The following is a 19,765-nucleotide window of genomic DNA, read 5'->3' on the forward strand; positions in this document are numbered from 1 at the left end:
TGACATCACCTTGTTTCTAGTGGGTGACCTGCTGCATCCTGCATTCCCTTCTGGCAGGGAGGGAAAAATGAGTAAAGGGACTGTCATTCCCCTTTACTTGGCAGAAGGCCCTTCTGCATGCAGAAGAATTTCTTCATAATCTACTTCTGAACTTAAATTTCTCTTTGCTGACTGGATAATTAAAGTAGCACTGTTGCAAAGTAGTGAAGTAATAATAGTGTTTGAGAAAATACTTACCAATTCTAGCAGTAGCTATTGGTTTACTGGAGTGCCCTGCAGTGTCATTTAAATTTCATCAGTGACAATAATTTCTGCACCTCACAGGAATCTGCAGCTGCAATATTTTCGTAGATATTTTCTATTTTGTACGATGCTGGAGGAGTTTGACTCTTACACCTGGATTTCTACCATCACATTAAAAAAATGCATATTACCTTTAAAACTAATTTTATGGATGAAAATGTTGTGGATATTTTCATTTTTCTAACTTCATTCATTAAATCATTCCCCCACCTCTCTCAAAAAAAAAAAAAGCTTTATTCTCTATACTCAAACACTATGAGACTATGAATAGTGTTTGAATACTGAAGTCTTCATTTAAATTAGCATAAAGTGGGAAAATGTCACTCAAGTTGATGAACAAGTTTTGGAGGTAAGTGATGTCTATGCTTAACATCATAACCACCTAGAATCCCCATGGAATAGTATAGAGATACATATAATACAGTCAAATTGCTAGAGACACACCGAGCCTGTCGCCTACCTGAAATGAAAGTGTAAAATGTGTTCTTGTGCCATTTTTAGTCTAATTGCCTAGTAATCATCAGCAGGTAAATATCCCTCACTACCCTTCCTGAAAAGTTTAAGAACTTAACACTCCCTATATATTTCTTTAAGGTTTTTTTTGTTTGTTTGTTTCAAAAGCCTTCAATCCCAGTTAACTTTGGCAAATGCAGTATTTTGTATTTTTTTTCATGTAAGTGGAGCTGGCTTTGCAATGTGTTTAATAAAGTCAGTCTCCATATTGACTATGTGCAACCAAAAGGGAAGATGTTTAAAAAGTGGAAAACACTATAGTGAATATACAGTAATAATCTCCAAATTGTATGCTGCATCTGCCAGTACAGTTTACTTTAAAGTAATTTTCAAGTCAACACTTGTAAAAAAACAGTGAACAAATGGTAAAAATGGTGAAAATATAACTTCTGTTAAAAAAATAACTGCTTGACTGACTAAGGCAATGAACTACGGCCATGGCATATTTTTGTGCTATCTCTGTCTTCTGTGAAGAATGGCAGGACTGTTGAGCACTATAAGCATAAAGTAATTTTTAATTCTTGTGATGAGATAAGATAGTGGGAAGAGTGAAGATCCTTCAACATAATTTTCTACTCTGTGTTTTCTCTCACAGAAATTTGAATACAAAGGCTGCCTTTATGAACTGTATGGGTTTTTTTCCCCTCAGCTTCTCATACTTTATAATTTGGCTATGAATTTAAAAGAATGGAGCAGAGATTAGAAATCATCATCCTTTGTGTCCTATTGAAGACATATCAACCCCTCCTTCTTAGACACTGCAAAATTCCTTGCTAATAAGGCTGACTGAACAAGTCTTCATTAAACTGCATGTTGCTAGCCTGGAGAATTTGTCTCCATCAGCCATTCAGACCATGACCTGGACAAATCAACCGTGATGCCTCAGATGTGGAAAGGCTTTGTTTGGCTTCTCACATTCTGAGCACAATTAGTAGCTCTGCAACTCATCCCCTTGGCCAAGGTAGGGTCATGATGTCCCTTGCTGTAACTACTGGTCCTGAGGAAAGTCACTCTGAGCATTCCTCAAGTGATTCAGTAGAATGTGATTTTAACCACGTCCCATGGAAATGAGTGGCAGGTGAGAATAAAGCTAGTTACACCCAGTTAGCATAGTCATGTACTGGCTGTGCTGGCAACCTAATAGGAAGTGTAATTGGACAAAATTTCCACTAAGCTGAGGTAAAGAAACTGACTTATGCAATATGTCTGTCATTAAGATGACTGCGGCTTCTCTCAGCTTCCAGACACTGTGGTCCAGATGTTTACCACCTCTTCTTTCAACCAGAAATAAGTTATAATAGATGTGACTTTTGTGTAACATGGCAGAATATACAAGTCTTTAATTAAAAATCATCTTCCACTTGAAGATAAATTTATTATAAATTATACAGATAAAGGAAATGGCTTTTTGTAATAGTCATTAAAGGCTTAGGAGCTGTTTCACAAATATGTAACTTCTTGGGCAAGTCAGAGTTTGCTCTGCTCCAGAAGAATGAAAGGCCAGAGTTTTAAGCTTTATTTCCTCCTCATAAATCCTGAGGATTGTGCATTTACTTTGGCACTGGTTTTGCTGCTTCTTAGATTATGTCTCTGTTCCCTTCGGTGTTACTGCACTGGACAAGTGGTATGCCTTTACTCATTATGGTCAGGAGTTAAGATTTCAGATTTTTTGCCTCAGGCAGGCACTGGTTGAAGCCTTTCTCTGTTATGTGCCTGCAAGTCACAAGGCAGCAGAAGCATGCAGCAGGTGAGCCAGAGTACTCTCTCTTTCTGTCTATGCATATAATTATCTGTATTTCTATATATGTGTGTGGGTGTGCATGGATACATACTCTCATTTGTAAATTCTTTAAAGACTTAAAAATCTCAGTTGTGTTTTTTGTTGGAAAGGATGGGTGAACATCAGACCAACCCAAGCAAGTGCTCTTCAATCAGCCAGGTCTTAAGAGTGCCTTGTGTTCCCCCTGGCTTCCTCACCCACCTATCCCTCTCTTTACACACAGATCCTGGTATCCTCAGCCACTGCACAGATTGCTTTGCAGCAGCAGGAGAAATGTTTTCTGTCAGTTGGAATCCAACCAGGTTGTGAGGAAAATGGCATTCTCAGACACTTCTGAACTAGCCTTGTCTTTGGAGCACAGAGCTCCTGCCTACAGCTCAGAGGCCAAGGAGGGCTTTGGTCACTTGTGATAGGACGTACATCTGAAGGGATCCATTTCAAATGGATTTAAATGGCAGGCATGGTTAGGACACCCTTAGGGTTGAGGGAGGCATCTCTCAGAGTTCTCAGCATGAGAACTGGACCAGCTGGACAATGGTCTGTCACCTGTGAACTTCTCTACACGTTTTTCTTCTCACAGACCTTAAACGCTTATTGGCAAAAGGCTGCTTCAGGCATGTGGGTTTATGTAACAAGCAGAAACTCGTCAGAGATTATGTCTCAGATTTCCCAGGTATCAGTGGGTTTGGCTATTCATGTTTTCAGTCATGAGAAGTTGTATTTAGCTCTGACTAGTGTCTGGATTACATCACATGTTATATAGCTGAGGAGTATCTGGCTTTTAGTTAACCTTTTCTCCTAATGTATTTTAATGCCTTTCATTCTCTATGTTTTGGATTTTTTGCTTTGATTATATCCTGCCTAAACCATCTTGTGCTGCTAGGATGATACTATGGAAAGCCATTCTGGACTACTGAGCTTTAATTTTGCCATATTTTCCTCCTGGAAAAAGATCCTGGAATAGCAACTGTTCGGAATTCAGTGGTTGCAAAATAATTGATAAACACAAGCCAAATGCTGCTGGCCAAGGATTGTGTTCAGCCTGGGCTTGGTTCCTTCTCTCTTTCTCAACTGCTGCAGGATGAATACAGGCCAGCACTGACAAGATACTGCTCAAGAGCAAGTCCTTATCTGTTATCTATGCTTCAAATGCCTCAGGAAACAGTTAAAACAGACTTTCATACAGCTTTCATATTTTGTTAGGATGAATAGGAATAAAATAAATATGAATGTGGGGTGTGATGAATATTGCACTTTCTCAGGGGTAGCTGGGAGAATGTAGAGACTCCTCAGCGATTTGCTCTGCAGTGAGATCCATTAGGCTGCCAGACAGGCCCCAGCAGTAAAAGCTCTGTTGGTTTGATATCTACAACACTACCTGCCAGAGAGTTGTCAAACATCCAAAGGACAATCTCAGAAGTGCTGAACTAGACACACAGTATTTATCAGCTGGCTTTAATTTTTCTGTAGGGGTTTTTGGAAAGGTATTGTGGCCACACTGGATTTTGACTGAGCTTCCATCAAGGTCCAAGGTGGGGTTTTGACAGACTGGGCCCAAACTGGCAATAGCAGGGTAGGTAGGATCCTTCTCTACGTTGAGACATGTGAAGCTCAGGTTGAGCTCTTGTGAAAAGAAAAACAGAGCTGGACTTAGATTTCCCTCAGCCAAGCAGAGGCTGAGTTACCAGCTTAACAGGCATTTTGGAGTGAATTTATCCTTTACATTTTTCACAAAGGCTATTGACAGTTTTTGAGACATTGTGCTTAGAGATAACAACAGCTCTACAGTGCATGTATTTTTTGGAAGGCAGATTTTATTTCTTTTCCCACAAATCTGATTCTGTCCCTAATTTGAGTTAATTAATGTGCACATTTTAAAACTTTTTTTTTTTGGTATTAGACAAAAGGTCAAGGCACTGCCACCTTATGAGGAAAAAACCTGTTTCCTGAGAAACAAGCTTGTTTCAGTATGTCTGTGACATCCCAGCACCCCATGCAGTGCTCTGTCATGGTGGCCAGATTAATTATGGACCCTAATTGGGAACAAGAAACAAAAGAGGGAGTCTAGGGAAAGATGACTTCATCTCCCTGCTCATCTTACATTACTGTTCTGCACAAAAAGATTGAGGCAACAGACAGAACAGCAAACAAGACTATCTACATAGAGTTTTCCCTTGGCTAAGGAGCAAAAGGGTAAAATGAGAAAAGGAACACTGTTCACCTGGAAAGTCACAAGAGCAGGTCTGAGTTTTCATCTTTTCCAGCCAGCATGTTTGTTTAAGCCCACACCTTTAAAAGTTTTTGTTCAAGCAGTTTGTCCTTGGGCTAATTTCTCCATCTCGTTCTGCTTTAGCCTCAACTTGCTAGAAGCCTGGGAATTTTTAGCCTCTGTGAAAGAAGCTTTTTCTTACACTGACAGAGAACGCCTTGTCTGCTACATGAAGTTGTTACAACAAGGTGTGGGAGGGAAGTGAGGCGTGACAGTGTTGCATAAGGGACAGCTTCACGGTTGGCAGACCTGGGGGGATTACAAAACAAATGTTCCGGTTCTTCCATTAATTGTTTAATTTCTGTGGAGTAGTATAGGCTAAAATTGGCAACAGCCTAGACAGATAGGTTGGCACAAGTAAGGACAGCATGTGGCCATTCCTGATTTACTAGTTGTTTTGGGTTTTTTCTTGGGAAAGACATCTAACCCCTGATTCTGACTCCTTGCCTATCAACACATACATATCCCTCCAGTAAGGCAGGCCCCAGCTTTGTTGCATGCTGTTTGGCACCTTTCCCACAGGAAAGACTCACACAGTTGTCCCTGCAGTCCCTGATCACACTCATTCCATCATGTACCCTCACCCCCTTTCATCATTTAATTCACAATCACCATTGTACCAACACCCAGAAGTCATAGATTGGCATTTTGTTTTTGGTTCTGTGTACTGCCACAGTCCACCATTCAAACCATAAAGCCATTTACCTTCTGTGGGTAATTTCATGTACTTAAAATTATTTTTATACTGATATAATTTAATAGGTAAATGGCAAATCAATAATTTTTCTGTATGCCAGGTATTTTTTGGCGTTACTTCCCAATCATTCAGACAACTTCGCCTTCAAACAATCTGTCTGTTTTCCTCAGTGTGTCAAAAGATCACATGTATTTTTTTTCTACATAGTAATCAATATGGGGAAATGAGAAAATCTTGAATAACCCGAGGAATGTCACAGAGGAGCAGAAGGATGTTAGCTGTTTCTCAGAGGCACTGACAGATTGTTCATGTGATTTTCAGTCTTACACCTGAACTGCTTGGGGCAGAGGTAAGGGCAAGGAAAGAAAAAACTACAGGCTAAACCAGGGTATATGGGAATACCTAGAAGTGTATTTGGCAGGTGGAGCACTCTGTGTTGGTGGACCTGGCTGTTTGGTATGTAGGTTGGGTCTCCTTCTCCTTCCTTTTGGCAAGAGCTGGCAAGAACTTCCGGATCATTAAGTCTTATTCCTGCTATCACAAATGGACATATCCTGTTATTGATGCCATAAATTTTGTCTTGCTTGGTGTTTAAAACAGGTCGTTTATTCCTTCCATTTTCCATCTGTAAGATTGCACTGGAATCTCATATCCTTCCAATGATCAAGAACCACCCTTGAATTTCTGTCCTTTAGTTTGAGAGAGACTTGTGTCTGATTGAAAAACATAGGAAAATGTTTCCAAGGAGATTAGAAATGACTGGCTGACTGAGTTCTTTAAAATGTTGTATGTGCTTTGCATTTGAAAGTTATCTCTGTATTTACCCAGCCTGGAGTAAATCCAAAACAGTTCACCTGAGAGGACAAAAGGAAATCCCAATCCTAAAGCCAGTTGGTGATGGAAGAGTTAACCCCGTGGTTCCACTGCTTACACGGGGAGCAGCCTGCTGCATTTCTGCAAGGTGATGAGCTGAAATGTTGGGCAGTTTGGTTTAGTTTCGCAAAAAAAAAAAAAAAAAAAAAAAAAAAAAAAAAAAAAAAAAAGCTTTTTTACTGGAGGAAGAAAACCCAAAACTGCGGGGGTTTTGCTCGGCGGAGTTTGACGTGAAGCTCTGCTCCTGTTTCGCCGGCCGCTCCCTCTGTGTCTGCCTCCCACCTCCTGCAGTTCTGGGTGTGCCAGACCTGCCCCCAACCTGCACATTCCCCTCCCCGCCCTGCCCCTGGGCCGGCGCGGAGCGCGCTGAGCTGGGGCGGGCAGGGCGCGGGCGCTTCCTCCGCCGCACCGCGGGCACAGCCAGCCTCCGAGCCGCTGACCCGGTGAGTGCAGCCGGGACGGATCCCTTCTTCTCGGCCGCCTCGGGGTAGTTTTTTGCTTCGGTGGGAGGAGGAGGAGCGGCGCATGAACTTCTTTTAGAAACAAGGTACTGCAGCGGCGCGGCCGGTGCGCGCCTGGGCAGGCGGAGAGATGGCTGATGCTACAGAGAAAAGAGATTGGGGAAACATCTCCAGCCCGTGAAGTCCGAGGGAACCTCCAACACAATGTTATTGACTTGGGAAAGTTTTATTTACAGGCAGAGTTTGGTGCTGTGAGCACTGCTGGTAGGATGGGGCAGAGAGTTGACGTTTCGTCCCCTGAGAACGAGTGATTAAAAAGAGAATTGTACGTTTTATGTATGTAACTAAATCGGCGTTTGATTTCCCCCTGTGCCCTGTTCATAACGCGCACTGGACTGGTAGGAGCACTGTGTTGTAGAGCCGAGGAGGATGTGGGGGAGGAGGGTAGTTTGGTTCGTGAACTTTCGTGGGACGTTATTTTTCTTCTCATCAGACGGAGGAAAAGTTGCTTCTTTGTAGTAGAAGATAAAATGAAACATATTAAAAGAGCTATATTAATTTTCTCCAGATATTGCTGAAATTATAATGGAAATTCGTGTCTGTGCACACTGAGATGTTCCAGAAAGGGAAGGTTTGGAAGCAGGTTTTGCTGTGAGCTTAACAGCTCTGAGTTGTTCTGTATAGAATTTCAGTGGGTGAGTGAGCAATTCAGATTCGTCAAGGCTGCATTGTTAGGGGATTTCAGTGCCTCGGTATTTGTTGAATGCACAAGCAGCGCATTGCCCTCATGTATGCAGGAATAAGCAGCTGGATTTACACAAAAGTGTACATCAGGAACCGAGTTTTGAAGTGCAAAAAAGCAAATTTCAGCTAAGTTGTGCTCTATAAGAAAGGATAACCACATGCAAAACATTTTATTTCCTCTGTTAATTTCAACATTATTTAGTACTACAGTATCATGTGTAGGATCGTGTATGTCTGAGCACTTTGAGAGTAGGTTGTGTGAGGACATCCGCACAGATATGTTTATATTTGGCCTTCTGAATATTGGTCTGGCTTTCTTTGTAACTTGAATTTTTCACTCTTCACAGCCAGTTCCAAGATGCTCAATTTGACATCAGCTCTCCACATCTAATTTAGTTTTATTAATATTTTTTCTGCAGCACTAAAATTCATTCAGCTGTTTTGAAATTGATCACACAACAGGGAAGTGAGATGGAGGTGCTTAAATAACCATTGCTATGTTTTTTTCCCATGCAGAGTAAAAGGTCAAAAAGCTTTAAAGTGATCATGTAGCTGGAGCTTTTGCATATCACAAACCATAGCACATCCCTGACTTACTTCCTGTGAGAACTAGAAAAATCTCACCTGCCTAAAGCATTCCTGTGACTTCACTGAGTAGGGTTTTTTGTAAATCAGTTCAGTGGTTAATTGCCTCTGCATGGTTTTTAATCTCAGTTTCTCCATATTGCCTACCAACCACCACATATCACTTGTTAGATCACTGTAGTTTTTCTTCAGTAATTTTCTGTGTAGGTGCTTACAGACTGATTGTTTCTGAATCTCCTGTAGAGCCAATTAAATAGGTTGAGCTTTTGTAATTTGGTGTGTGGTAGAGTTTTTATTCCTTTATATTGTTGTGAAGCTTTTCTGAGCAGTTGTAAGTTTTTCTATGTTCCTGAATTCTAGACAAAAGATCAGATTCCACCAGGAATCACACCATACTACATACACAAGTGAAATTATTTCCCATCCTCTTCATGTTTTTCTCTTCCTAAATCCTATTATATTGGTTCTCTTAGTCTTAAGATCACATCAGAGGTGATAATCATTCAAATCTTCTCCAGAATCACTGCTTCCAAAGGTGTCATCCATCCCATAATGTTGCCTACTTCCCTCTGACCCTCTTTACCTGAGGGGAATCCACACACATTATCCCTAAGTACATACTACTGAACATACCATACATGGTAAAACACCTTTACAGTCAACATTAAATGAGGTGTACAAAATTCATTCCATCTAAAAGTGTCTCCTACTGGCTCAGTGTAGCAAGAAAGGCTCCCTTTTGCCACTTCAGCAGAATTGCTGCTTGCAGGATATAGTTCTGCTTTACATATCTTTTATCTGCTGCATCGTGCAAGTGCAGACATCTGAGGAATATACTTGCTCAGCAGTGTAATCTGTTGGCATCTGGCCATCCATGGGCAGACAGGGCTATACCCCCGTTTCCAGGTGGTCCCTTGTTACGAAATGAATGAAGTAATGTAAATGAAAAGGACCAACCTGAACTTTCTCCTTCCCAAATTTAAGCTGAACTCCAGAGCTCTACCAAAGCTGGAAGCTGTTCAATTGAGCTTATTGTCTGTTTTGCAGCTGCCTCAGCATGTACAGGTTCCAGCTGGGACCAACAGAGAATCACTGAAATGCTGTCAGGAATGCTGATCCAGGAGACTCTGTCCTGACCTGAAGTTCATATACTGTCATAAGAGCTCCTGTTCTCAAGAGATTTTCAGTCTGCTTTGCAGGTCAAAAAGACAATGAAGAAACACTCAGACTTTGGGGTACTTATATGAAACCTATAGTTTACAAACTGCTGGAGTGGATAGCTGCTGCAGGCAGGATCCTTGTTCATCCAGCCAAATCAAAAGTAAAGCTGGTCTTGGCTGAAAAGGGAGTTGCTTTGTCTGCTTGACGTTGTTTCCTCAATTTCTGTACCCAAGCATGACAATAAATAAGAAGGGAAATAAGGTAAGAGGGGAAATAAGATAACAATAGATCTTTTTTCTTTTTTTTTTCCCATCAAAGATCATTGAGAAAAGGGTCTTGCTTGTCACAAAAGCAGCCAGAACTTTTCCATTTGGACAGTGAGACTCAGTGGATTATAAACTCTGCACACTCTAGAGCTTCACGTACATATAGAGACTCGATGCCGAGAGCCAAAAGTTGGGGAAAGCAAATAGATTCCAGTAGCTGTCCTCCTGTTAAACTCTACTCTGTGGTAGCATTATCCTACAGAGGATAATGCTACCAATGCCTAATGCATAACTAATATGTATTTATTCTTTGTGTTGGAAAAGCATTGCCACTTCCATTGAATGGCTTTGTAAGGGTTCCCGCTGTAGCCTGCTTTGCTGGAGAAGGAGATAAAATGTGTAGAATTAGTTCCTGCCTTATGTTGAAATTGCAAACTGTCCACTCAACATCCTCGATCAGGCCGAGCTTCCTGTGAATTGACTTCAGCCAGGGATCTCCCGTGTTTTCCCAACACAGAGATTTCTGGTGGACCCTGAAAGATGCCAGTTCCAGGCACGCAATACTTTTAGCGTGTTTGGTGCATGTTATTTTGATCTAGTTCAAATTCTGTAGTCAGCGCCCAGGCTTGTCCGCACAAGCCGGTCCTGCGGAGCAGCCTGTGGCGAAGGCCAGCCCGCAGTGAGCGCTGCGCAACCCCGGCCCTGCCCTGCCCTCGGCGGGCCCGGCACGGACACCCAGCCCCGGGCTCCCCTCACTGCCCTGCCCTGCTCTCCCTCGGCGGGCCCGGCACGGACACCCAGCCCCGGGCTCCCCTCACTGCCCTGCCCTGCCCTCGGCGGGCCCGGCACGGACACCCAGCCCCGGGCTCCCCTCACTGCCCTGCCCTGCTCTCCCTCGGCGGGCCCGGCACGGACACCCAGCCCCGGGCTCCCCTCACTGCCCTGCCCTGCTCTCCCTCGGCGGGCCCGGCACGGACACCCAGCCCCGGGCTCCCCGTGCAGCCCCGGGCCGGGGAGGGGCAGGGCAGGCCGCTCACCCCGGTGCTATGGCAACGCGCCGGGAATGCCTCCGGCTCTGCCGTGCCGCTCTCCGCTCCGAGGCGCCTGCTCTGCAGACAGCTCCATTGTCCGCCGGACACTGGTCTTTCCATCGGCTTCCAGCGAAATAGCCTCTTCCCGAAGACAAAAGGCTTGGCATAAAGAGATTGAACTGGGCCAAAAGTTTAAAAGGGGAAAAGAAAATGCCCTTCATTTATGTTTAAACTGTAGGGGAGAGAGGAGAAAAGTAATTCTGGCTTAAGTGATAGTTGGTGATGAAGGAGAGGGGTCATAACTAGGTTTTGTTGGGATTTGGTAATTGCTTCCTGATGCCTCCTGAAACTATTCACAAGGATACTGGCTCGCCCACAGGACTGTGGCATGGTTTTTATCCCTGCACAGTCAGGCTGCTGCCAACTGACAACTGTTCAGATCATGTAATGAGAGATCTGGGCTTCAGTTTGCTTTATGGGTGAACCACTTTTCGTATCCAAAATCATGAGAGTTGATCCCAAGAAGCAGTTTTGTTTAGATCCAGCTTAGAGAACTTAAGTGCAGATTTGCCAAGTGTCAATAGATACCTTGTTTTCTAGAGTTTCCCCCTTATGTTGTGGTGTGGTGATGATGGAGAAATTTAGGGGGGAGGATACTGCTGAGTTAGTAAATACAGGATTTAATCTTGTAAGCTGTCAGCATTTCTAGAGTATTAAAATTCTGGTTCAAATAAACACACTCCCAGTACATTCTCTTTACTTGTCTTAAGCAGAAACATGCTTTCCTGAAGCCAGTGGGAAGGCAGAATTCTGCTTTATGATTTCAAGTGCTCATGTGTGTGTTTCTGAACAAAGCCTAGAAGAAATGCCATTCCATGTGAGAAGTTAAATTCAAACCTTTCTATAGAGTGCATATCCTTGTCCACATGACTGGCCTTTTTGTTTCTGCCATTTGACCTTGATGTGACCTAGATGAGTGGTACAAATCTGCAAACTGAAGAGATGCAGTGCAAAAGAACAGAATATATTACATTCCTAAACAAGTTTAGGTATTTCTTCTAGACTTGTTAGCCTAGTGGAAGTCTGCTGGTGGTACTTTCTCATCTGACAGCTATTTCTGACATTTTATGTAAGTCCTTTATCCAAATAGACCAGTGGATGAAAGAAAAAAATTCTCCTGCTCCCATTTTCATAACATACTGAAGCAATTTTGCAGCATTATCTCATGACGAAAAAAATCTCTTTTCCTAGGACATGATCAGTCCTTGAAATGGTGGAATAGAATGCTCACCAGTGAAGTGAGCAGTCATTCTTGTCCACAGCAATGTTGTTCTTAGGGAACTCCTGTCATTTTCTTTCACTACAGTGCTACTATGTAAGATACTGCTTTCGGGTATTTTCGTTATGCATTAAGTGTTGCCCATTTATTTCTATGTTTTATAATCTGAGTACCTTTTGTTTAAGCTCAGTGAAGTCTTCATCTTATTATCCCACATTCCTCATTTCTCTAATCCCTGTTGTTTCCTTTGGGCAGACCTCAGTTCTTTCAGGACTCTTCTGCAAAATCTCACATGGCCCTTCAGAAAGCTGAGCTTTGTTTACAGGGCACAGCAGCTGTGGGGGCCCTGTTGTTTTCCTTCACATTGGTCACATTCTGTGCTCAGCTCTTGTCTCTCCGGCGCCGCCACCAATCCAGCTACGCAGTTTGGTGATAGAGGCAGTAAGGCTTCCTATGACACTGTCCATACCTCTTTTTTTTTTCCCTCCCTAATCTTGTCCTGTACCCTGAAGAGATCTGTTAGGTCCCTTCCACAGTTCCAGAATGTAGAAGTCTATTTCCACTTATCTTTCTGTGGTGTGTTTTGTACAGGGATTGTCTTGACACTCAGAGCTCCACCCTATCCACCCTAGTACCCTGCCTAATTCCTACTCCTGGCACCTCAGGACAGAAATTTTCAGGATTCCCTGTTGCTCCCCTCTCTGCATTCCCAACAAAGGAATAGTGAGTATCATTTGGGGATGAAATAGGGCAAAAAGCTAAGACTAGGTGGTGATGAGGGTTGCTAAAACTTAAAAATTATAAAAGAAATCAGTTTTCAGAGAAATTATTCAGGACTAGCATTCAGAAATTTTCACCTTGTATACTCTGTGTTTTGCCTCCAGCCAGTATCACAGCTTGGATTGACGATGCCTGTTAAAGATGGAAAGATGAGAATGTAAAATTAGCACAGAGATCTGAAGTATAGGTTTCTTCTTTACTTCTCCCCAGAGTGCTGTGATAACATAATGAGTTACATCTTTCCATTCTTCTCGTGTGGGTCATTTTTGCTCAAACTTTCACACTTAGCAGAGTCCCATGCCTTTCTGTTCACTGTAATCACACCAACATGGTCCAAGGGTGGGAGGAAGAAATTACTTGTTGGATCATTTCTGTTTGGCTGCTTCTGTGGAGTGACCCTGAATAATCCTGTGTACCGTGGCAGCTACACACATACATAAAAAAAGGAAAAACAAAACTCCAAATGACATAAGATAGGCAACAGCCCAGTATTTGGTTCTGTTGATTTCCTGCAATTGTGAATAGCTGTACAACAGCTGGGGTTTTATGGTGGGAGCCTGGACTGGTTGTGCTAAGGGAGTATCAGGCCTGGAGCAGATGAGTGTAGAAAAGGGGGAATGGCCTCATCAATCACAGCAATATCTCGTAAAACGAGCCAGTCTGTCATAGCAGCCTCCCAGGCTGGTGGACAGCTGCCTGAGGCTGGAGATGACATGCTGATAACACCAGGGGATGATAACAAGACTCTCAGACTTGGGCAGAGGGTTGTATAGCAGGACAATTAATTAAAATGTATTTGGATGAACAAGCTGGAAAGTTTTCTGTCTTCCACCCTCTTTGGGAGTCCTTTTGTTATATGTGTACAATGGGTGAGCTGGGTCAACTCTGTTATTTTCCAGAGTTGGCTGAAGTTGTTGGTGGTAGGTTGTGCTCATCAGACTGGCAGGGCAAGCACAAACTCTGACAGTGCAGCCATGCTTTTCATAACGTTCTCCAAGACAACTCCTGTAGCATCACTTTTTTTTTGCATGTGCAAAAACTGAGATCAGTGTCCCTGTAAAGGAGGCTGGAGTTTGGTTACCAATAGTGGGAATATTTCTTCCTACTGTGTTCTGTCTCTCATCCAAAACACATCTTTAAAGACCTCAAGAGGTGAAAACCAGCAATGCAGCATCCTGACTCAACCCTGCAACCACCTTAGCAATAGCCCAATATGAATGTTGAAGACAATAACAGAACAATAACCAAATAAAGTGGTGCCTATCTATCTCACTGTAAGAAGCATGTTTCACAATCTGTTGTTGCAAGCATTTGCTTTTCAAGGTCTTGGTAAGCCTTTTTCACTTGCCTCCAGTATTTTTTGGTAGAATCCTCCTTGCCTATAAATAGTGTGGACAGTACGCTGTTTCTCAGCCTATGGAAGGAGCAAACAGGATGAAGCAAAAGTCCAGCATTTCTCCTTGCAGTTCACAGCCAGTCTAGTATGTAAGCCTTAGCTGTTTACTCCAGTCTCTCCACTTTCTCTTTGTTTTCATCCAGATACACTTGCTTGCAATGGCCAGCGCACAAAGAACTACCTTGACACACACACATCAGTTAAGTTTTGCTCAGCCAAGGGCCACAGCTTCTACTGTCTACAATTGTTTTATTCCCTACAGGAGCTTCCTTGCTTATTCCCTTTATGCTGTATGGTTCCTAGAAAACCCACAGGCTTTCACATGACTTATGATAGTCTATTTATTAAATACACATGACAACAACCATTAATACTTCCCATTACATCAGGATTTTTTTTTTTTTGCTACAGAGAGAAAACTTGTGGAGCAGAGGCCATAAATTGCTAGCTGATGGTCACTTAAACAGTCACATGGTTCAGATTACCACCTAAGACATTTGCAGCCCATTTCTGTGTCATATCCTTTGCATCATCCTGCTTCTCAGGCACCTTTAATTACTATTTTTTTATTGAGGGTGCGGGTGTTGAGCTGGCAGGTGCATCTTAGTGATATCTATGTGGGTCAGGCATTGCATGTAGATCATGTACTTTCTGTTTTCTCACACTATTTCCAGCCAGTTACCTTCAGTCCTTTGTGTTATGTGTCAGAAATCCCCCAAAAATTAAATAAAAAAACAAATTCAGATACACATGGCTTTGTTACAACTCTTCTCAACTTTGCAATGAGCACCTCACCTGTTAGCTCATAAAACTTCCCTGTAGCCTGGGGCTCACATATGCTCTGAGGAAAGAAGAACTGGCAAAACTGGCTACTCTCATGCAGTTACATGGCCTTCTCTGCATTTTAAACAGAAAATGTTTGCATAACAAGATACAGGGGTGAAAAGTATTAGCATTAGGCAAAAGTTGAGCACTGCTATCTTCTGTAATTTATAGCTATGGATCAGCTGTGTTGTCTATGAAACACATTTGTCTCCACAGTTCACCAGGTAACTAAATTATTAAAATACATAACTGAAATTGAAGTTTCCATGGAATTTTACATTAGAAATTTCTAAATGGGTCTTTGGGTTTGTTTTAAATGTCAGCAGTAAGATAACTTGTAAATAATTTTGATATTGCTCAGGGTGAAGGTAGTGTATAAATATGAGATTACCTTTTGACCGCATGACCTGAGATACGCAGACGTTTCTGGCAGACAGGATGTGAGCTGCTGACTTGATATGATATAAAACTTGATCCTGGGAAATGCCTTGGGCACAAGAATGAGGAAGTTAATGCTACTATTTTTAAATGTTGTGAGGAGCCAGAAGTGTTTGCAGTAGTGCATTTGAAGATGTAAAATATCTTCTCTCTCTCTAAATGATATGCAGTGTTTATTTCTGTAAGCAGTGGGTTGAGCAGTGGTATAGGCTTGTTCAACATCCCTGTGTATTGACTTGTCTTATTTTGCTAAAGGATCAGCACAAGACCGAGCAGATGGTTGGGGTGGCACTGGTTTCAGCCATGCATGAAGTGTCCACCTAGGAATCAGAGAAACAGTTATATTGCATTGACTACCAAGTTGTCACCAGCTGATGTTACCATTCGTGGTCACTACCAGTACAGTTTCTGAACTGATGGACTGGCAATAGCAAACCCAGAGTGGTTCGGCCAGTGATGGTCTCCTGCCTTGGATTTTCCTACAGCTATGGGAACATCTCTCACATTTATTCAGCAGGGCCAGACCCCATGCCTGTGCAGTACTGCAGCAGCCGTTTGAATCCATAACTCAAGGCATGAGACCATAGTGTGTTGCTTTGCTATATCAAAGGTTATGCTCCTCAGTGGGACCCCAGATTCTGAGTGGATGCAGTAGCTGGCACATTTCCACCTGTAGTCTGGCACTGCAAATAACAGGCTTGTTCCATGTGGTATTACCTCAGGTACCTCAGACAAAACTAACAAGGTCTACAAACTTTTGTATTTTGTTACTGGTCCACCATATATTGCTTGAAAAGTTATGGCATAATGAAGTAACATATTGTCTGTGTATGAGAGATTTAAGTGATTGCCTCTTGCAACATAGAGCTTGTTCAATGGATGGTAGCATCATCTCCTCCAAGATGGAGTAGGATTGTCTTTGCATTTATAGGGCTGGCTGCAGATTTATTCTGCTTGCTAGATACCAATTTCATTAAGCATCCTGGGCTTGCAGACACATTTCTTTTTTCTTATTGTAATTTCTAATTAGAATCTTAGAACTCAAATCAGAATTAGAACTCTAATTTCTTCATGAGGTCAATAGTCTCATCTCAGTGGCAGTTCCACTATTGAAGGATATGTTGTATGTACTGTGGATTAAAATCACCGAGGGAGGCAGACATCTATGGAGAGAAACAAAGTCCAAAGTACATTGAGGAAAACTGTCTTCATTTATCTTTGCCAAAGTACCTGTAAAGGAACTGCTTTTTAAAAATGTTGTGCATGCCTTGTTCTTCTCCTTTGCTCCTTGTTCTCATTTTAGATGAAAGATGAAGTAGTGTGATTCATTCTTCTGCAGAGACTCTCTCATTCTCTTATTGATCTCTCTGCTGAAACAGGCTCATTTGATGTTTCCCAGCTCTGCTCTGTCCCTTCACACCGAGGCTTTGCCTTGCCTCCCCAAAATGGGCGTGTAATGGCACTCCCAGTAGACGTAGCAATGGCAGTAGCAGTGACTAAGTCTGGGGTGTAGTCGCTGTCTTGATAATCTCTGGGCTGAGCACACCTTGCTGAGAACACAGTTAGATGACATAGTGGGAAAATATGTGTCATATCTGTGCCATGTTTTCAGGGATAGAAATGAAGGTGCTTTGTAATGAATCTTGTAGGTATGCTTACTTGCTAAGACAATTACTTTATTAATATACCTGTTTGTTTAATAGAAATAAGTTCTCAGGTAGAAGAAGGAGGTTTTAATCTTTTCTCCACCACTTAGATGAGATCTGTTCACAACTTGGCTCTAGTTAAAAACAAATAGTATTATGTCACATGTAGCATGTGAATTCTTCGAACAGGCATATTGTTGTCGAAATCTTGTAAAAATCTTGAACACTTCTTCCAATTATATCACTGTTAATGTACCACCTTCTGGCCAGCTAATGGAAACACATGAACTGATCCTATCTGTGGCTCTCAAATGGGCTAAATCAAAAAGTCTCTTTCTATAGTAGTTCTGGGACCCATTCACTACCATTGTGTTACACAAGAGAAGAACTCCACTCTTTTAAGTATATAAAGAGAACAAAAAGTGTTTACTTCAATTTCTTTTTAGACTAGCCATACTTACTGAAAAAAAAAAAAAAGCAACAAAGCAAGCTATGTTTAAGTGATAAGCAATGCTTTTACTGGAGTGTGAAAGGTTTTCTAGCTATGACTAGGAGAATTTTATTCCCTTTAAAAGTAACTGCCTCTAACATGTAATTCCTGCCTGATGTAAAGATGTAACAGTTTATTCAAGACACTAACAGCCTTGTTCATTACTTGCATGAACTTGGAGTTAGTTACATGAATTTGGAGTCTACTGTTCAAATGATAAATTGGTATGAATTGGAGACACAGACACATACATTTTCAAAGCTATGTATCTCTCTTTGCTGCAATTTCTGGTGATTTTTGGATAGGCTGTGTGCTTGTTCTTGACTGTAATTCTGTCTAGGAATATTAGTACACTACTTCTAAGTGTTTACAGGCTAAAAACTAAGCAGTAGATCTGGAAAGAGCATTTTCTGAATATGGATATTTTCTGCACAAATCTAATTTATCAATTTTGTGCACAATGTGTTACAGATGTTTGGTTTTGTCTTAAGACTAGCCCGACACATTCTGATTTCTTAGGGCACTGCAAAATACAGACTGCAGAACATGTAAGGAACTTCTATAAAAACTGTGGTTGCAGCCAAGATCTGTACAAGAGAAAGGGGAATTCACTGTACACAGACTATGAATTGCTGAAATATTTTTTCAGTTATTCCATACCATATCTGACATGCTGGTGGTACAGAATTTTTTTTTATGATCCAGAGTTTTAACTACTCAATAAACATAACACAATAAAAATACTGAGTATTTTAAAATTAAATCACTCAAGAAAGTTCTACGTTGCAAACTAATTTTGTTATCTTGAACATTTTCTTTATTCAAGGAAGAGTGAAAGGGCTCTGATTGAATTAATTAGTTTCTCCAGCTGAATAAAGATAGAGAAGAGGAAAGTGATTGATAGCTTCCTGCATAGTGCAATGAGACTTAACAGCTGCAAGTACTGCTGTTCTGGTAGTATGAAACCAGTGTCTTAATGGTTAGTTCAGTCTTGTTTGTTGGGAAGATGCTCTTTTCGTTCTCCAAGCAGCCAGGGGTGCTGTGAGTGGAGGGGACACCAGGCAAATAATTCCAGGCAGTGAAACGCTGTAAGCACAAATGCCTGGAATACGGTAGTTCTTCCTTGCCATAAACACAGACTTCTGTGCAGAGAGATAATTGTTAGAAAAAGTCAAAACATCAATGGACAAAGTCAACAAAAACTTCTAGGGTCCTTTAAGATAGTATATGTAGAGGACTGTCCTTTTCAACAGTTTTCTTGCAGTATGAGGGCTGCTGCAACCTATCTGTGAGGGCTGAGTCTTCATTTTCTGGTATTTCATCTTCAGTTTAGTATCTGCATGATGGCTTACATTTAAAATGAAATATAGCAGTTCTTATAGAGACTCATGGGGATAAATTAATTGAATCTAGATGATATTCATTGTGTTTTAAAGAGATCTCAAAGCTCCATCATATAACTTCTTTGTAGCTTCAGATGATTTAACTTCTTTGTAGCTTCAGATGATATAACTTCTTTTGACAATTAAACTTCTTTTAGGACTTATGATGAATTTGCAATGGTTAACCAAGCATCAGGCACTGTATTTAAGTAGTCACTAAGCCACTGCTGGGAACAGTCTGTGTAGTACTACTGTAGTATAAAGTTTGGGATGCAACAAGGTTTAAGCAGTCCAGATTTATGTGGCCTAAATTTAGACAATTGTGTTCAAAGACATGTTGTGATTTAGCAGAGTATTATGAATGGAAAAGTTGCCTGAGGATGAATCCATTCAACATGACCTGAGAAGTCAGTCAAGTGGGAGGAGAATGAGTAAGAGGAAACTACAGAGATCAGATCTGTGACTTCCATCTTTCATCTTGCACCTTCTCTTGCTGCTTATATAGTCTGTGATGGTTTTGAAACGTCTCTTAGCTGTGCCGTAAAACCTAACTTTTGTACTGACAGTTAACATGTTGGAGAACTAAATTGCTGTTAAATTTTTGCATGTGGTGTGTTCAGTAGCAAGAGTAGAGGGCATGGCCGATGTGAGCAGTGACCTCTTCTACATGCCAGAACTTGCAGAGACACTCAAAAGTCTGAGGAGTGCTTACAAGTCTATCTTGCAACCTGTTGCATGTTGGTGATCAAGAGGTTTGGGATTTTCCAGCTGTCCTCTGTAATCTTGAAAAGAGGCAAGGTGGATGCCTCTTCTTCTGTCTCCAACATCTGTTTTGAAGCTCATGGG

At 41.7% G+C, this 19,765-nt stretch overlaps 1 protein-coding gene and 1 long non-coding RNA gene across 8 annotated transcripts in view; one reads left to right on the forward strand and one right to left on the reverse strand.

The window, feature by feature from the left end:
* Positions 1-19,765, forward strand: part of STON2 (stonin 2) — a 70,494-nt gene that overhangs the window by 33,514 nt on the left and 17,215 nt on the right. The gene's annotated exons all lie outside the window — the stretch shown is intronic.
* On the reverse strand, positions 9,132-10,325 carry LOC135302789 (uncharacterized). Its single transcript, XR_010364351.1, has 2 exons — positions 10,069-10,325; positions 9,132-9,608 (listed from the first exon to the last, which is right to left on the reverse strand). It is a non-coding gene; the product is annotated as an uncharacterized LOC135302789 (long non-coding RNA).

The sequence above is a fragment of the Passer domesticus genome, chromosome 6 (assembly GCF_036417665.1).
Source record: "Passer domesticus isolate bPasDom1 chromosome 6, bPasDom1.hap1, whole genome shotgun sequence".
NCBI classification, from domain to species: domain Eukaryota; kingdom Metazoa; phylum Chordata; class Aves; order Passeriformes; family Passeridae; genus Passer; species Passer domesticus.